We start from the raw sequence: 16,016 nt of genomic DNA, 5'->3' as shown, positions 1-16,016 counted from the left end.
CTGAGCCACATCCTCAGTCCTTTTTCTTGAGACAGGTTCTTGCTAAGTTGCTGAGAGTCTTAGTAAATTGCCAAGGCTGGCCTTAAATTTTCAATCCTCCTGTCTCAGCCTCCCAAGTCTCTAGAGAGGCTGCATGTGCCACTGTGCCCAGCTATCCCATATACTTCTAATTCACCTATCTATACCTTGAAGATTTAACTGAATCATAGGGTATAAACGCATTTCCATTTCTGGAAATGAAAAATGATATAAATCCTGAGAAAATGTGATAATAACTAGAAAAATGGCATATTCAGTTAGTGCATGGCCCATCATGCCACTCTTAAAGCTTTATCCTCCAAAAAAAAAATGCATACTCATAAGGCTAACAGCATTATTTGCAAGAGCAAAAGACTATTTTATTGAACCAGGGTACATTCTCATAATGAAGCACTATATAGCTATAGAAAAATAAATAATATCTACACACTGCTATGAAGAGACCCTGAAGATATTCTGATAAATTTTTTTAAAGGATAAGTACCTAGGTATTATAATCTACTTTTTATCTAGGAAAGGAGAATAAAAGTACAATTTATTTATATATTTATAAATTTACACAAAATGTATATGATATATATTTGTATGTATATATGTTTACATTGTAGAAATGGAAGGGCAAACCAAACACTAATAAAAAATAGTTATCTATAGGAGGAAGAAAACAGATAGGAATGAACAGGCATGAAATCTAGATCTTTCTGACTGTACCTTGCTTGACAGATTTGAACTGAACTTAAAATCATAAAAATAATAAAACAAGATTAAATTTTAAGAGTCCCTAAAAATAGAAGAAACCTAACTATATATTGAGGTGATACCTTAACCATATACAAAAGAATTATTTCATATTATTTTAAAACACAGTAATATAAGTATAAAACTCTAGTGGAATGTTTACGGACAAAAGGAAGTGGAAAAAACTCAAACTATTTTCAGTGATGAGTGGTAACATTGGTACTGTTATTCTGAAACTATTACACATATAAGATGAAGCAAATGTTTTGTTAATGTCACTTGGAGCTAAGATTTTTCAGCATCTGAGAAAAAAGGACACAAGTATAAAATCAAAGAAGTTAAAAATCTCATAGCTCTAAATTTGAATCAAAAATAGCAGAAAAACTTTCTACTAAAAAATAGTCCCATGTTTATATCTGATGAAAAAGTACAGCAACACTGACAAACTCAGTAGCACTGGGTACCCACATGCTCAGAGAAATACCATTTTCTATTAAACAAACAAACAAAAAAAAAAAAAACATAAACAAGAGCTCCTTGGAAAAACAGCTGATTACAAGCCTGGGGCAGTAACCTACAAAAGGACCCTAGAACATCTTCTTACACTAGAAAGCAAAAAAGTTATCAAAAATTACTGGAATAATATAAGGACTCCCACTAACCAAAGATGGGACATCTGAACATCAAAAAGGAGAACATCTTCAAAGAACTGAAATTCAAAATATTTTTAAGTCCATGAGTTCATAATGATACTAAAAATAAAACAAACAAACAAAGAAACCCTCACTGGTCTCCTTTGATCACTGCTATGGAACCAATTCACTATTTTCAAAATTGGTAAATAAAAGGAAAGAATGATGTATTTATCCCTACCTTCCTGTATATCAAGGAGCTAAACAGTTTGTGAGAAAAAAAAATTAAAAAAAAAAGAAAAAAATCTATTTCCAAACATACCTTCACAATTCTAATGAAATAATTAGTAATAGCTATTAAAACCATAACAGAAAAGGCTGCTTGAAGAATTTTATAGTTAATGAATCAGAATGACAGTACTGAGCACATCTTATCACAAAAAGGGAGAGAACCAGATGCTGTGTATTATGTGGTAAATAAGAAATGAATACCACTACCATTCACAAAACATTACCCCAAGGAAAAAAAGACCCCCAAAACAATCAAGCCTCTACATCTTCATCAGTTTGTAATGAATACAGAAGAAAAGGGAACATATTAAATAATATTGTAGGGCCCAAAGCAGAAAAATCCAGACTTTGGTAAATTCTCAGGGACAAACTATCTGTTTTTTGGTTTTTGTTTTGTTTTGGGGTGTGTGTGTGTGTGTGTGTGTGTGTGTGTGTCTTAATATTTTTTAATTGTTGATGTACCTTTTTAAAAATTTATTTCTATATGGTGCTGAGGATCCAACCCAGTGTCTCATACATGCTAGGCAAGCACTCTACCACAAGCCACAACCCTAGCCCCAAACTATCTGGTTTTGTCAGGGGGAAAAAAAAAAAACTATTAAAAGAGGGTGTGGAGTAGATAAGGAGAGAAAATTGGTTAATTTTAAAAAGAGATACAAGAGACATAACTATAATGTATAGACTCTGGATTCTTATTTGAGTAAACTAGCAGTACAAACAAATGATATTATTAGGAATTATGGTTTTGTTTTTAAAAATCCTTGTTTTTTTTAAAAGATATACACTAAAGTATTTATATATGAAGTAAGATTACTTGGTTTATTTGTTCAAAATAATCGAGGGGAAGCAGGGACTGGAGGTGCACCTCAGTGGTAGGTGCATGCTTTCACGCAGAGGCTCTGGGTTCTATTTCCAGCACAGCAAAAGGAGACTGAGAGCAGAAAACTACAAAAGGGCCCAGGAGGAGATGGAGGAATTGGAGAGCTGAGCCATCCAACTACCAGTCCCAGTCACACAGAAAGACAAAGTGGCTTCTCTCATGATAATAACAGCTGATTTTACTGAGAATTTATTAAATATTAGGTATCGTTTCAGTGCACTTCTGGGATATTTCAGTGGATTCTGTCTGGATCTCCAAAGTCCAAATCCTTAACCACTAGAACTATTTCCCATTCCACTACTAAACTATTCTAGTAGAAATGTTTCTTTTTATGTGGAATTATAATCCATCATCCCTGAAACACCAATCCTATTTTTCCTATACATAAATACAATATTTCAGCCATTCCTTTTAACAAGTATTTACTGAAGACCTACTACATACCAGGCTCTGGAGGGGAAAATTTTTTCTTTAATCAATCCTCCTCAAATAGCTTCAATACAGCAAGAAAGACTGACAAGTAGAAGCAATAATAATGTGATAAGTGCCTCAGAAGATGCAAAAGGTACGAAGAAATCACACAGGAGAGACAAATAAATCATAGGCAAAGAACTCCCAGAAAAAAAGAAAATCAAAGAAAAGTCCTCAACAAAAAATAGGAAATATTGAAAAAGACAAAGCCCTTGGAAGCATTTTCCAAGTATGCCTAAGTATAAAAGCAACACATTTATGGAAATAATGAATATTCCATAAGATGAAGCACAGACTATGAATACAAGAGATAAGACTCCAAGAGAGGTAGGTTTGAATCCTGCTTCTGTCAAATTACTGGGGCAACCTGTGTCTAAGTTCTCATCAGGAAATCTGCATCTTGGTTTTCTAGCTCAAAGGATAAATGAAGAGAGAATGCTTTTAGCATTTGGACAGCACCTCTTAGCTGAGCTTCTACCTACAATGCCTCTATTCTAGGGGATACATTTCAACATTGTTTATATTCCAGTCACTTGTGGAAAGATTCTTTTCAAATTAAAGTTAGCCTCTCATTCAAGTCTGTGAAATTCCTAGAAAATGTAATTTAGCTGGCAATGAGCTGCCAATCTCACTGATCTGAAAGTCTTTAGCTCTCTGAAATCTATGGACATGTTAAGATCGATTTCACTTTGTCTTTATGAGTAAAATAAGCTACTATTTTTAAGTAATAGTACTCTTTGCAGTAAGCAATGAGTGATTCAAAAAGAATTAATTTCAATTGGAGATTATCCCAATTCATAAATTAAACTTGGCAAGGATAAGTCTATTGGACAACCAATAGGTGAAAAAGATGACCACATTAAATTCTTACAGATTAATCACCAACACAACTTGTCTTGCCTTATTACTGTAACAAAGCTGATTTCCACTCATAAGGAAAAAACTGATCAAAACAATGCCACTGTTTTCTAATATGTATTTCATGTTATTTTTTTCTCCCAGAAATCAGTATTCTCATGGCAAAAATAACAATCTTTGCTGAAGGTTCACTATGTGTCAAGAAGTAGTGATATGAATTTTACATATATTTTAACATATATTAAGTAAATGCGTAGAAAAGTCTTAATATATCTATCTCAGCATATTATCTAACACTAATCTAGTTAAAACTTTTAAATTATCTACTCCTAATATTATAAGTAGTCTAAATGGATAAATTAAATTTATTTTCCCACAAAAAGCACATTCCTCTTATTTAATTTACCTTTGATAAGTGGGAAACACAGAATTTATGTCTAGGGGAAAAAAATCAAAGCTGTGATTTTTATTTTTTCCCAAGCCAATTTAATATATCTGAAAATTAAACAATCTGAATTCTGTACTTACTAAAATTATTCAAAGTACTACACTATCGAAAGTAAATCATTTCCAACACAAGAGGTTATATAGAATCACAAATGAATTAGAAACACCAGTAACTAAAGAAGAAAGCTAAGGTTCTGGTTTTCACCATGCTCTAAATTATTCCTAGGAACTTGGGCAGTCATTTACCTTCTCTAAACATATATATATATATATATAGTGATGGAATTGGACCCAATGATTCTGTTGGGATGAAGTGGTGAGTGTACCCCTCTATTAAAAGGAAGGCCAGGGTTTGACTTCCCAATGGTATTTGCTACCTCACCAAAAAAGCTTATACTCTGGAATCCGGCTCAAATCCTAGCTTGACCAGTTACAAATAACATAACCCCAGAATCTAATTTTCAACTTCTCATCTGAAAGCTGGATAGAATAACTATACCTACTCATAAAGTTGAAATGAGAATTAAGTTTGACAATACACATAAGGGGCTTAGCATTATATCTGACACCTATCAATTAAAATAGTTTTTATAATAAAAAATAGAATTTTTATAAAGATCTGTAAAGCATTATTTAATGGCTATTTGCCAAATATTTTTATCACAATATATCGGTACAAACATCATCAATAAGGAGAAAAAAAGGAATGGTTGTTTGGTTGTTTAAATACAATATTAAAAATTAAAAGTTTATTATTCTGAAATATTCCTCCTTAACAAAGCAAACATCTATATATTATACTACATATGTAGAATGCTTTACTTTTACTGTCACAAAAATAAAAAATATTCAAAGGTAGATTAAAAGAAAAGTTTAAAGATTACATAAGTATTATTTTCATCTTTCAATTTATTCACAGACTGTTGGGGGATGTAGGAGGTAGGGGACTAGGAGGAAAGTCCAGATACATTTTAATTACCAAATAACATCCTAAATTTAATATGAATTATGGAAGAAACACCTCCTGGCATTAAAAATTAGATTGCTACTTCAAAAGTGTCTAATGAATTAAAGCATTAAAAATTTCATTAATTAGTTCACTTGTTTAAAAACACTATCTATATTTATCAAATACATTTATTTTATGGCATATATATTATCAAATATTCTTGTTAGAATGGAAGGATGATCAACAGGTTCAACTCCTGAGAGCAACTCCAACACTAAGATTAAAATTCAGTCCTACATTGGCAGGTAAATGGATGGAGTTGGAGAATATTATTCTAAGCAAAGTAAGACAATCCCAAAAAACTAATGTTTTCTCTGACTAATGAATGCTGATTGAGGGGTGTGGGTATTGGAAGAATGAAGGAACTTTAGACTGACAAAGGGGTGGAGATGGCTGTGGGGGTAGGAAAGATGGTGGAACGAGATGGACATCATTACTCTAAGTATATGCATGATTGCACAAATGGTGCGTCTTTACATTGTGTACGACCAGAGAATTGAAATGTTGTACATTTGTGTTTGACAAAATGCATTCTGCTGTCATGTACAACTAAGTAGAATAAAAATAATAAAAAATAAATAAAATCCAGCCCTAAATTCTAATAATGAACTAAAGAGATAGCACATAACCTATTGTGAACCACTGAATGATTACCCTGAGGGTATGGGGAAAGAAGGAAGGAAAGGAATGTTTTAAGGAGAAGTAAAATGTACATGAGACTCCCAGGAAAAAGTCAGGCTGGAGAGGCAGCTAAGTGACAGACCATTAAAACCCTGATTTAATATAGAAAATGTTGCCTGGAATTTATCACGAAGAGATGATCACATCCTTATGTTAGAAAGTATAGGTATATTGTAATATAATCAGAAAAAATGACTCCCAAGGCAAAAAGGGCTTTAGCTACAGAGTAAAAACTAGAGAGAATTGTTAATGCAACAGGTTACACAAGAAATTAAGAAGGTTTGATCTAATGCCACAGTAAGTAATACCCTGGGAATGGTGGGGGAGGAATATAAATCTATAGAAAGGTTCAGAACAAAAGTTTCATTTCTATCTGTACACACACACACACACACACACCTAGTTAATTCTCACAGCATTCCTTTGAAATGGTTCTTATCCCTGTTTTATGGAGGCTCATAGAGATTAATTTAGTCAAGATCAAACAGCCAATAAATAAAAGGCAGGATTCAAGCCTGGTGTGACTGACTTCAACATCTGACTGCACTACATCTAAGATAAACTAGGACAAACTTGCGGGGTGGGAGCAGTGACAGATAAAGGTTAGATGAAGACAAAGAATCTTTAAGTAGGTCTCATTCGTATCAACCATAAAAAGTAAAAATCCAAAGGGAAGTACTATTTAATCTCTGAACATTTTTCTTTGAGGAAAAAAAAAACCTGAAATCTCTAATGTACTGTTCTTGAACTAGATATCTGCTATTTCACTGTGTCCTTTCTGTTCTTTTCCTCTAAGTTATTGTTTTTGCTATCATTATGTCCTATTTTGACTCTATGTTGAGATTTGAAATATTTATTCAGGTCCTTATTGGACTTAGAAAAACACATAAATCAAAATACATAGAAGCTCAATTTTACCAAATAATCTTATCTCTATGTATTTTTTTTTAAAAAAGTGTGAATGGAATATTATTCAGCCATAAAAGAGAATAAAATCCTGTTACTTATGGTAACATGGCTGGAACTGGAGATCATTATAAATCACATGGCAAGAACTGAAGGTCATCATAAGAAAGTCAGGTACAAAAAGATGTGATATGTTCACACTTAGATGTGGAAGATTAAAAAGTTGATCTCAGAAAAGTAGAAGTAGACAAATGATTACCAGAGTCCAGAAAGGGTCAGGGTAAGGTTAACAAGGATGAGAAAGGACAATTTATGGGTATAGGGATACAACTTTAAAAAAGGAATAAAGTCAGGCACAGTGGTGCAACCTGCCTGTAATACCAGCAATTCGGTAAGCTGACGCAGGAAGATCTCGAGTTCGAGATCAGCCTCAGTAACTTACTGAGACCCTGCCTCTAAATAAAAAATAAAAAGGGCTGGGAATGTGGCTCAGTGGTTAAGTGCCAATAGGTTCAATCCCTGGTACCAAAAAAAAAAAAAAAAAGAATAACTTTTAATGTTCTATAGCACAGTAAGGTAACTACAATCAACAAGCAATCAACAACAATTAAGTATATTTCTAAATAACTCGTAGAATCTGGACATTCCCAACACAAATGATAAATGTTTGAGGAAATGGATGTGCCATTTCTGATCATTACACACTGTATTTATGTATTGAAATACCACACTGTACCCAATAAATATGTATTATGTATCAATATTTTTAATGAAAAAAAGGCATTTTTCTATTTTAATGAAAAAGGCATCTTTCTATTTTTATTAAAACAGACCACTTGAATGTATTCTTGACATGTTTAGTGATATTAGTTATTGCAGAGGCTTATATTCAGGGTTTTCAGAAAATGCTCTGAACTTTCTGGCTACTAACAGCATATTGTTTATACTATTTAATTACAAATCTTTGGAAAATAAATATAAAAAATTATTCCCTTAAAAAAAAAAAAAAAAAAAAAAAAAACTTTTTCAGTACTGAGATTGAACCCAGGGTTTCACGCATGGCAGGCAGGCACTCTACATCAAGCTACAACCCAAGTCCTCTAAATTTCTTCCTAATAATGGAAGCCTTATTCTGTACATAAAAGAATATTTGTCAATACACATTCAATATGCACTGATTTGATAAATATACAAGAGTCTTTTAGAGAGGGAAGCAGTAAAGAGTGGAGACAGCTATTCCAGGCTACCTTTGTTGAAAAAGGTAAGAGATAAAATGATAAGAACCTAAGATAGCATCAAGACTGGAGAAACTGCATTTTTAAAGTTTGAAGAAACTAAGCATTATCTCAGACTAGCTTCATTAAACTTTCCCTCTAATTCAGATTCAATCATAAACTAGATGTATGAACTTGGGCAAGTCACTTAATGTCTCTAACCCTTAGTTTTAACACCTACAGTGGTGGTGATAATGTCTCTCCTGTATATATTTAAGAAAATCAAAAGGCTTAGTTATAAATATAAAAATGTCTTACAGACTGTAAAATAGAATATAAATGAAATATTTATAAAAATTTAAGAATTAAGTGATGGGAAAATAGCAAAAATATACTGATAGTATATTATCTTATAAATCATTAAGTATATTATCTTACAGATTATTATTTGTGATAAAACCAAAGGGGGAAAACTAGTCTTTCTGAGGTAAACATAGGAAATATGATACTCCTCCCAACAGTGAATCAATACACATTTACTCATTGTTTTTCAAACCTATTCTGGTTGTCCTTTTACACTTTATCCCCATATGTCAACAAGGTGCCCCCAAAATGATACTATTACTTTTATCTGGACAGATCAAAAAATAATTCATTTACTTAACTGGTTCTAAGCTATCATTTGCATGCTCCTTCATGTATCTAGGGCACTTTGATCTTCCTGAATAGAATGTTTACTAGATTGTCAGTTTCTGTGTGTATATGTTCACATCCACTAGCAGAATTTCATCAACTTCCACTATGATTAGATTTACAATCCTGTGTTAACTACAAGTAACAAATCTCTCATAAACTTGAATTATTTCAACAATTCTTTTTTTTTCCTCTTGTAAGTAATCTTGGTTTATGTCTATAGCTATTTAGTTTTGTATTGCCAATATTCTAAAATAAAGACTACTTTTTCACTTTTTTTAACTAAGACTATATACAATTTAAGCTTATGAAACTATCTTGCTCAGTTTTATAATTAAAAGAAAAATCAGAAGGAAAAATAGAGATAATAAGATAATGCAACCTGTTTTAAGTATTTCCCTCTTCCTTTCTTTAGTCCCCTCAATTCTCACTCTGAATGATCTAGATATATTTCAGTGATCATCAGAAACACAGCACAGATCTTTGGGTATCAAGCCCAATGCTAAAGTTACAAAATAGATGGAGATAACTTAAACCCTGCCCTCCAAGCACTGGCAGACTATAGAGATCACCTGTCAAACACCATTCTAGTGTGCTAGAAGCAGTTACAAATACAGCACAAATACCAAAACTAATAAATACCAAAATATAAGCATGTACTCAAAATTATGGAAGCATAAAGGGAAAAATTAAAAAGTACTACCTGTATAGCTAAAGATGGTACCAAAAAAAAAAAAAGGGAGAAACTAGCTAGAAAGAATTTTTCAAAAACTCAAGACATTTCATTTTTAGGATATCAAGTGTACAGTAAATGAATTATTGTCCTTTGTTGAACTGCATTTTAACCAGAATTATACTGGACAAAAGTTTAGTTTGAAAATTAATACACCTTCAGAACATCCTTAAAACTTTCCCTCGTTACCTCAACACACAAATGTCTCTACCTACTATTTATCCTGCCTTCTTTCCCAACTAGTCTTGCTTTCTTATTTGGCACTCATTAAAACAAACCTATAGCTCTCTATAACTATCTATCCATATGTATATATGACATAAATATATATGCATCCAAATTTTGAGAAGCCTATAAAAGATATGGGAATGATTATATTCCACCTACTTTCCAGACTCTCTATGAATATTTTCCTTCAACCCCCACTGACTTGCGGAATAGATGTTCAATGAATATTTGATTAAAAAACCTCTGGTGACATGAGAATTACATATTACACTAATAAGCATCTCATAAAAGCTATATTAAAAACAGTTCTTCAGTATTACAACACATGATATGGGAGAATGATTAAAAGCAAACAATTTTTCAGTCTTACAACTAAACCCAAAGAAGTGATGGAGTATAGCGAATAACAGTAATGGTACTGGAGACAACCAGCTGAATTCTAATCTAGGTCTATGATATAATTATCCACATAATCTTAGGCACAGTTTATATACCCTCTCAGTGTCTGTTTCTCAATTATAAAAGTGACATAAAATATTACCTATCTCCTAACTCACTGTGAGAGTAAACAGGTTAGTATAGTGAGTATACCAGGACTTAGCACATGAGAAACACTAGACTTGAGTCAACAGTGTAGCAGCAGTGGTGCCACTATCATCAGAATCCTTGGGTATTTTAAAAATAGAAATAAAAATAACAACACCTTTCATTCATTGCCTCCTTATAGATACAAAGCTCTTTTTCCACAGGTGCAGACCAGTAACATAAGGAACTAAAAGTTCCACTTTGAGCACATAATTTTTCATCTTGGTTTTGCCATCAGCCAGTGATATGATCAATGACAACTAAATAACTATAGGCAAGTTATTTCAACACTCTACACTTTAATTTCCTAATTCCCAAAATTTAATAAACCACCTATATCCCAGGAATGTCCTGAGAAATAAATATCAAACACATGCTCAGCATTCTGCCAAGCTAATGTCTGTTCCTTCTTTCCCACATTTCACAAGGAATATCCCAATAAATCCTCACACCACCATTATGAAGTTCCTATTAGACAGTAAACATTAAAACTGCCAAACACTGGCAATTTCATATGTTTCAACCTGGCACTATTACAAATGGAGAAAATAACCTCATAGAGATTGAATGATTTACTAAACATTATATGCTTAGTGATGGTTAAATAATTTTTCATTAGGCCAACCTCACTAATTTTTTCAAAGAGAGACACTGACAAAGGGAGAAAATGTATACTAACCACTATAATACATGCAAAGCTAACATAACCCACAAATTTTTGTTCTACCATATTAAAAATGAGAAATGAACTATTTCTAAAATCTTTTCAATTACAAAATTATTTGTAGAGCATCTATGTGTGTGTTGGAGGTAACAGATTTAGAGAAAATCAGCAGTAAGGTATATTAAAGGAAGTATGTGTGTAACTACACTAATTCAAAGGGTGCAATTGGATCTAATTAGAAACCTCACTAATTAGAAACTCCATGAAGCAAGTGAACATCAAATAACCATCTTGATGGAAGGTTAGATGTATTCAATACATCACAGAGCAGGTGGTTAATGAAACACAAAAGGAAGAGTTACATCAAACACTTTGGTTCACAAGAGTATGTATTCACTAATACATAACATTATTGTACTAGAAAAAATGTAAAAACTTCCTCTAATAGTAAGAAATACACTATTGTAGTAAAATTATGTAACTGTTGACTTTATTTCTATAAATTCTACAAAGGTTTTAGAATTAGATCACATAAACCAGATTCGGAATACAATTTCTGTCCAAACATGAAAAGTCCTATAAAAATGCACAGTATTAGTAAATAAATAACAAATGTTAATAGAACAAGGCCCCATAAAACTGGTGAAATATTTAACAGTATCAAATATTTACTCTGATTATCTACAAACCTATTCTGCATCTTTTCTCCTTGATTCGTCATTCACCATTTTAAAAAGAAACTGCATGAATAAAACAAGGATAACTAGCAGAAACTAGGTCTTTCAACAGATTTACAATGGTACAGTTTTGTTTAAATCCTCTTATCGGTCTCTCCTCCAATTATGCAATCATTTCACAGCAAAAGATTGCATGGCTCTTTCCACACACTGAAAGGAAGGAGGTTGGGGAAAACAGTGGAGTGTTTAACAGGTAGCCCGGGAACAGGCAACATTTCCGTGATATTAAATTGTCTTTCGGGAATCGATATTAACTCAGCGCCTCTTGGTTTTCAAGACCTTATCCTTTTGCCATTACAGATACTGTTTTAATCCCCGTAACAACTGGAAACTCTTCACTTGCTGCAAAGTCCATCTAGCAACATCACCTCTCCTCCCACTAAACTGGCTTTTCCGCGGGCAGTGGGGGCGAGCTGTCAAAACTAGGAGGGCAGTGTCCTTACAACTACATCTGGGCAGCTCGTCTCAATTCCCCAGAAAAGTGAGGCTGAGCTGAGCTCCCTGCTAAGGCGGGACTCCACCGGGTTTCATCGAAACCTCCCGAGGGTGACCTCTACGCCTCGACACCGTGCCTCGCAAGTCTTTTACTAAGACGGGGGCATGGTAGAACCCTCGCTGCACAACCACTGGTTCATTCCACACCAGCTGCCGCGCGGCGTCCCGTAATGCGACCCGCTTCCGACTAGTTCGGGAACTGTCTTTTCACCCGCTCCGCGACAGCAAGAAGGGCTGCTCCCGCCCGCCGACAGGTAACTAGGTTCCGGGCTCTCAGCCTCTGGCGCTCGGGACCACGCAGTTAATGAGTAATGCGCCCGAGTCTAGGAGCAGGGGAGAGCCGCACCCCGACGTCCAGCCGCTGCTCAGGGGGAGGCCGGCCGACCAAGCCCCCAATCCCGCTGCTGGGGTGGGAAGGTCCTACGGCCCTCGTGCCCAGGCGAGGAGGCGCTCGCCCGGCCAGGGCAGCAGGGCCGTGTACCCGCGCCCTCCGCCGCGCCGGCACCTGCACCTGCAGCGGTCGCCCCTCCCGGCCGGCTCGCGGGAGGAGGTGCGCGGGCGCCGAGGGGGGCGGTGCTCCACGCCCCGGGCCTCTCCCTCCCGCGGCCGCACTCACCTGACGAACCCACGGCGGCCGCTGCCTGTGCTCAGGGGCGTTCGCAGAGCTGCAGGGAGCGCGCCGAGAGGCAACAAGAAGCCGAGAGGGAAGGCGGGCCAACGCCGCTACACCCCGCGGCGGCGGGCGCTCTGCGTTGGGTGCCGCCGAGGGAGCGCGGGACTGCGCCTGCGCCGGGAGCGGGACCGGGAGCCGGGAGCGGCCGGTCCCCCGGGAAGGAAGGCGGGGCTGGGGCGGGGAGGGGCGGGGCGTGGGGCCTCGGGGGCGACGCGCTTCCGCGCCCCCTGGCGCCAGGCGGGCTCGTCGCAGGTTCCCCGGCACTGGCCCAGGTGCCTCCGCAGGCGGTTTCCCTGGGAAAGACCGCCAGATACCCTGCGGGATGTTTCCCGAAGAAAGAGGCGACCTCTGGGTAACTTCCAGCGTGTTGGGCTCGTTAGGAGTCGGAAGAAGCACCTTCACTGTGAGTTGAGTACTGCTGGAATCAACCTGAGACTTGGCTCCCATACACACCTGATAACGGGCGTGGGGGGAGGGAATCCTGACAGAACCCAGAACCCACATCCCCTCGTTCCAGCCGCTTCCAGAGTATTCGAGAACGTCGTTTCTGTGCCAGCCTTCTCTCTCTTGTGTGAACTGTTTTATTAAACTTCCACCCTACTTTAAGAACTCCAAGTGGGAAAAGTGAAAATACAGACAAGAACCAAGCTTTTAAAAGTGTGACAAAAGAGAGACCGTCACCATCTGGTCTCTATGTATAAAGAAATACATACAATCCATTGATCCATATTGAACAGGACCATCATTCCGTGTATTGGTCACATTTTGAAGTAAGAAAAGGAGGTTATGTATATGGCTGTTAGAATCAGAATTTCTCGCTTTGAATCTACTACCATCACTATCCCCCTGTGATGTTGGGCAAATTAATCTCTTAATAGCCTCAATTTTCTCACTAATAAATGAGTATAATAAAAATACCTACATCCCTGGATTGCTGAGTTTAAATGATATGAAATATATTCATGTAAAACATTCAGTGTACTACACAAAGTGCTGCATATTAGCTATTATTATTAATGACGTTACTATTATCATCTACCTACAATCCAATAAAGACCTAGGAAGTCATTTTATACTCCAGTCAAGTATATTTTTACTCCATCTGCAGTATATTACTGAAAAACTGAATTTGGGGGCCCTCATCTGAAACTGGGAATGGCTTTCTCATGCTGAAAGTGAGGCTGGAGAGGCTAATAATCCCCACCCTGAAAGGCATCAAAGATGATGGGAGTACAAATTGTCCTTGGTGCCAACACAGGCTAACTAAACCTACATCTATACATTTCCTGCCTTTTACACTTCCCTGCCTCTTCTCCTTTAAAGTCTCTGCTAATTTTCAGGGATTTCCAAGACAGAACTTTTGAAACAATTAGGTTTTGTCTATCTTCCTTCAAAGCTGGCTTTGAATAAAATGTATTTTCTTACCAAATTAACTCCAAAATTTTCTGGAGTAGCAAGCAACATGGCCTAGCTTATTTCTTTCCAAGGCAGTATTCGAGTTGCCTAGTAATATTACCAAGTCCTATGCATTCTAATGTCCAAATAATTCTTAAATCTCTCGTTTCATTCACTGCCTGCTAGTATGACCTTCCTCATTCATGGACTGTTAACTCTTCTTCCTTATATTATATGGTTGGCCATTCATTCAGCACATATTTATTGCACTCCATTTTTGTGCCTTCTGCTTGGTGTGGGGGCAAAAAATCATTACAAATAGCACCCCCTCCCATCCAAAGACTCAGAAGACAAGTATGTTAATAACAAGTGGAATGAATAAACTCAACATACAACAAACTTCTTGGGTTCCCCAGTCTTGCAATATCCTCATTATGTCACTGTCTTTGCACTTTTTCTTTTCATAAAATTATGTTCTGGTCACTGGCCTTCTCTTTACTTAGATAATTCCTGCTTATCCTTCCAGACATCAATTCCATTGTGAACCTTTTACCGTTGCTTGCCACTCAGCCCTGTCCCACCAATCCCAATATGGGCTCATTGCTCCTACCTGTGAGTCTATAACACCTGATCTCTTTTTTTTAACTTGATTAAACAATTTATTCAAGTTAATGGTAAGCAGAAAAAGTACAAGTCCATGAAAAGTTCCATATGTTACATGTTGAAACCGCTTTTCACTGTCTTTACCTGTAAGGTGTTCAAGGTGGGACTCATTCCTGAAATCTTCTTTCTGGTGGTGGAATAAGGTACATACTGTTCTGGAGTGCCACTCATGTTGAACTTCTGGTTTCCAAATGAATTTATGAACAGTAGGTGGTTTTGTTGTTGGAGGATCATCAGTCATACAGTGAAGCCAATGATGCCAAAAAAATTGCTTGTTGTCCTTGTAGTATTTGTTTCCATACTTGTCTTCCCCCACTAATGTACCAATTCTCACATCATTTGCTCTGAAGAAAATTCATAAATAGCCACAGAGACCATCATGGCCACTAACCTGCTGCAGCCCACACTTCAGGACCCGCAGCAACTCCATCTCACCCTGCACTTTCCATATAGAATTTTGATAGTAGTTTTATTTCTCGGTTTTCCTAACAAGACTGTGAGCTTCTTGAAGACAGGCCCAAGGCCTGACTGAAGTAGTGATGGCCAATAAGTGCAGAGTGAATGAATGACATATATGCAGAGTTCACTATCTTGGTTCTACATAAGACCTAAGACATCATGCATGTTATGGTTTAGATATTAGATGTCCCCCAAAAGCTCATGTGAGAGACAATGCAAGAAAGTTTAGATGTGCAATGATTGGGTTATAAAAGCCTTAACCTAATCAGTACATAAATCTTCTGATCCAGCTAGGGATTAACTGGGTGATAACTGAAGGCAGGTAGGGTAGGTAGGGTGTGGCTGGAGGATGTGGATAATTGGGGATATATTTTGTCCTTGGTAAAGTGGTGTCTTTCTTTCCCCTCTCCCTTCTCCCTTCTCCCCTCTCCCTCTCCCTCCTGGTGCCATGTCTTGAGCTGTTTTTCTACCACACACTTCCACCATAATGTTCTGCCTCACCTGGGCCCCCAATTGGCTTCTGTG

General features: G+C 36.6%; 1 protein-coding gene and 1 pseudogene across 1 annotated transcript in view; both read right to left on the bottom strand.

The window, feature by feature from the left end:
- The window catches only part of Rab3ip (RAB3A interacting protein), a 61,352-nt gene extending 48,299 nt beyond the window's left edge, over positions 1–13,053 (bottom strand). The window contains exon 1 of the mRNA XM_046430702.2: positions 12,918–13,053. The gene's annotated coding sequence lies outside the window, so the exon portion shown is untranslated. The remainder of the gene's footprint in view (positions 1–12,917) is intronic.
- A 2,216-nt stretch (positions 13,054–15,269) lies between these two features.
- Positions 15,270–15,462, bottom strand: LOC124083876 (NADH dehydrogenase [ubiquinone] 1 alpha subcomplex subunit 12-like; annotated as a pseudogene).
- Between the last annotated feature and the right edge of the window lie 554 nt (positions 15,463–16,016).

The sequence above is a fragment of the Marmota monax genome, unplaced genomic scaffold, assembly GCF_021218885.2.
Source record: "Marmota monax isolate L192 unplaced genomic scaffold, Marmota_monax_Labrador192_F-V1.1 WCK01_AAM20220418_F8-fsc00056, whole genome shotgun sequence".
Classification (NCBI taxonomy): domain Eukaryota; kingdom Metazoa; phylum Chordata; class Mammalia; order Rodentia; family Sciuridae; genus Marmota; species Marmota monax.
This window is presented reverse-complemented; position numbering and strand designations above follow the sequence as displayed.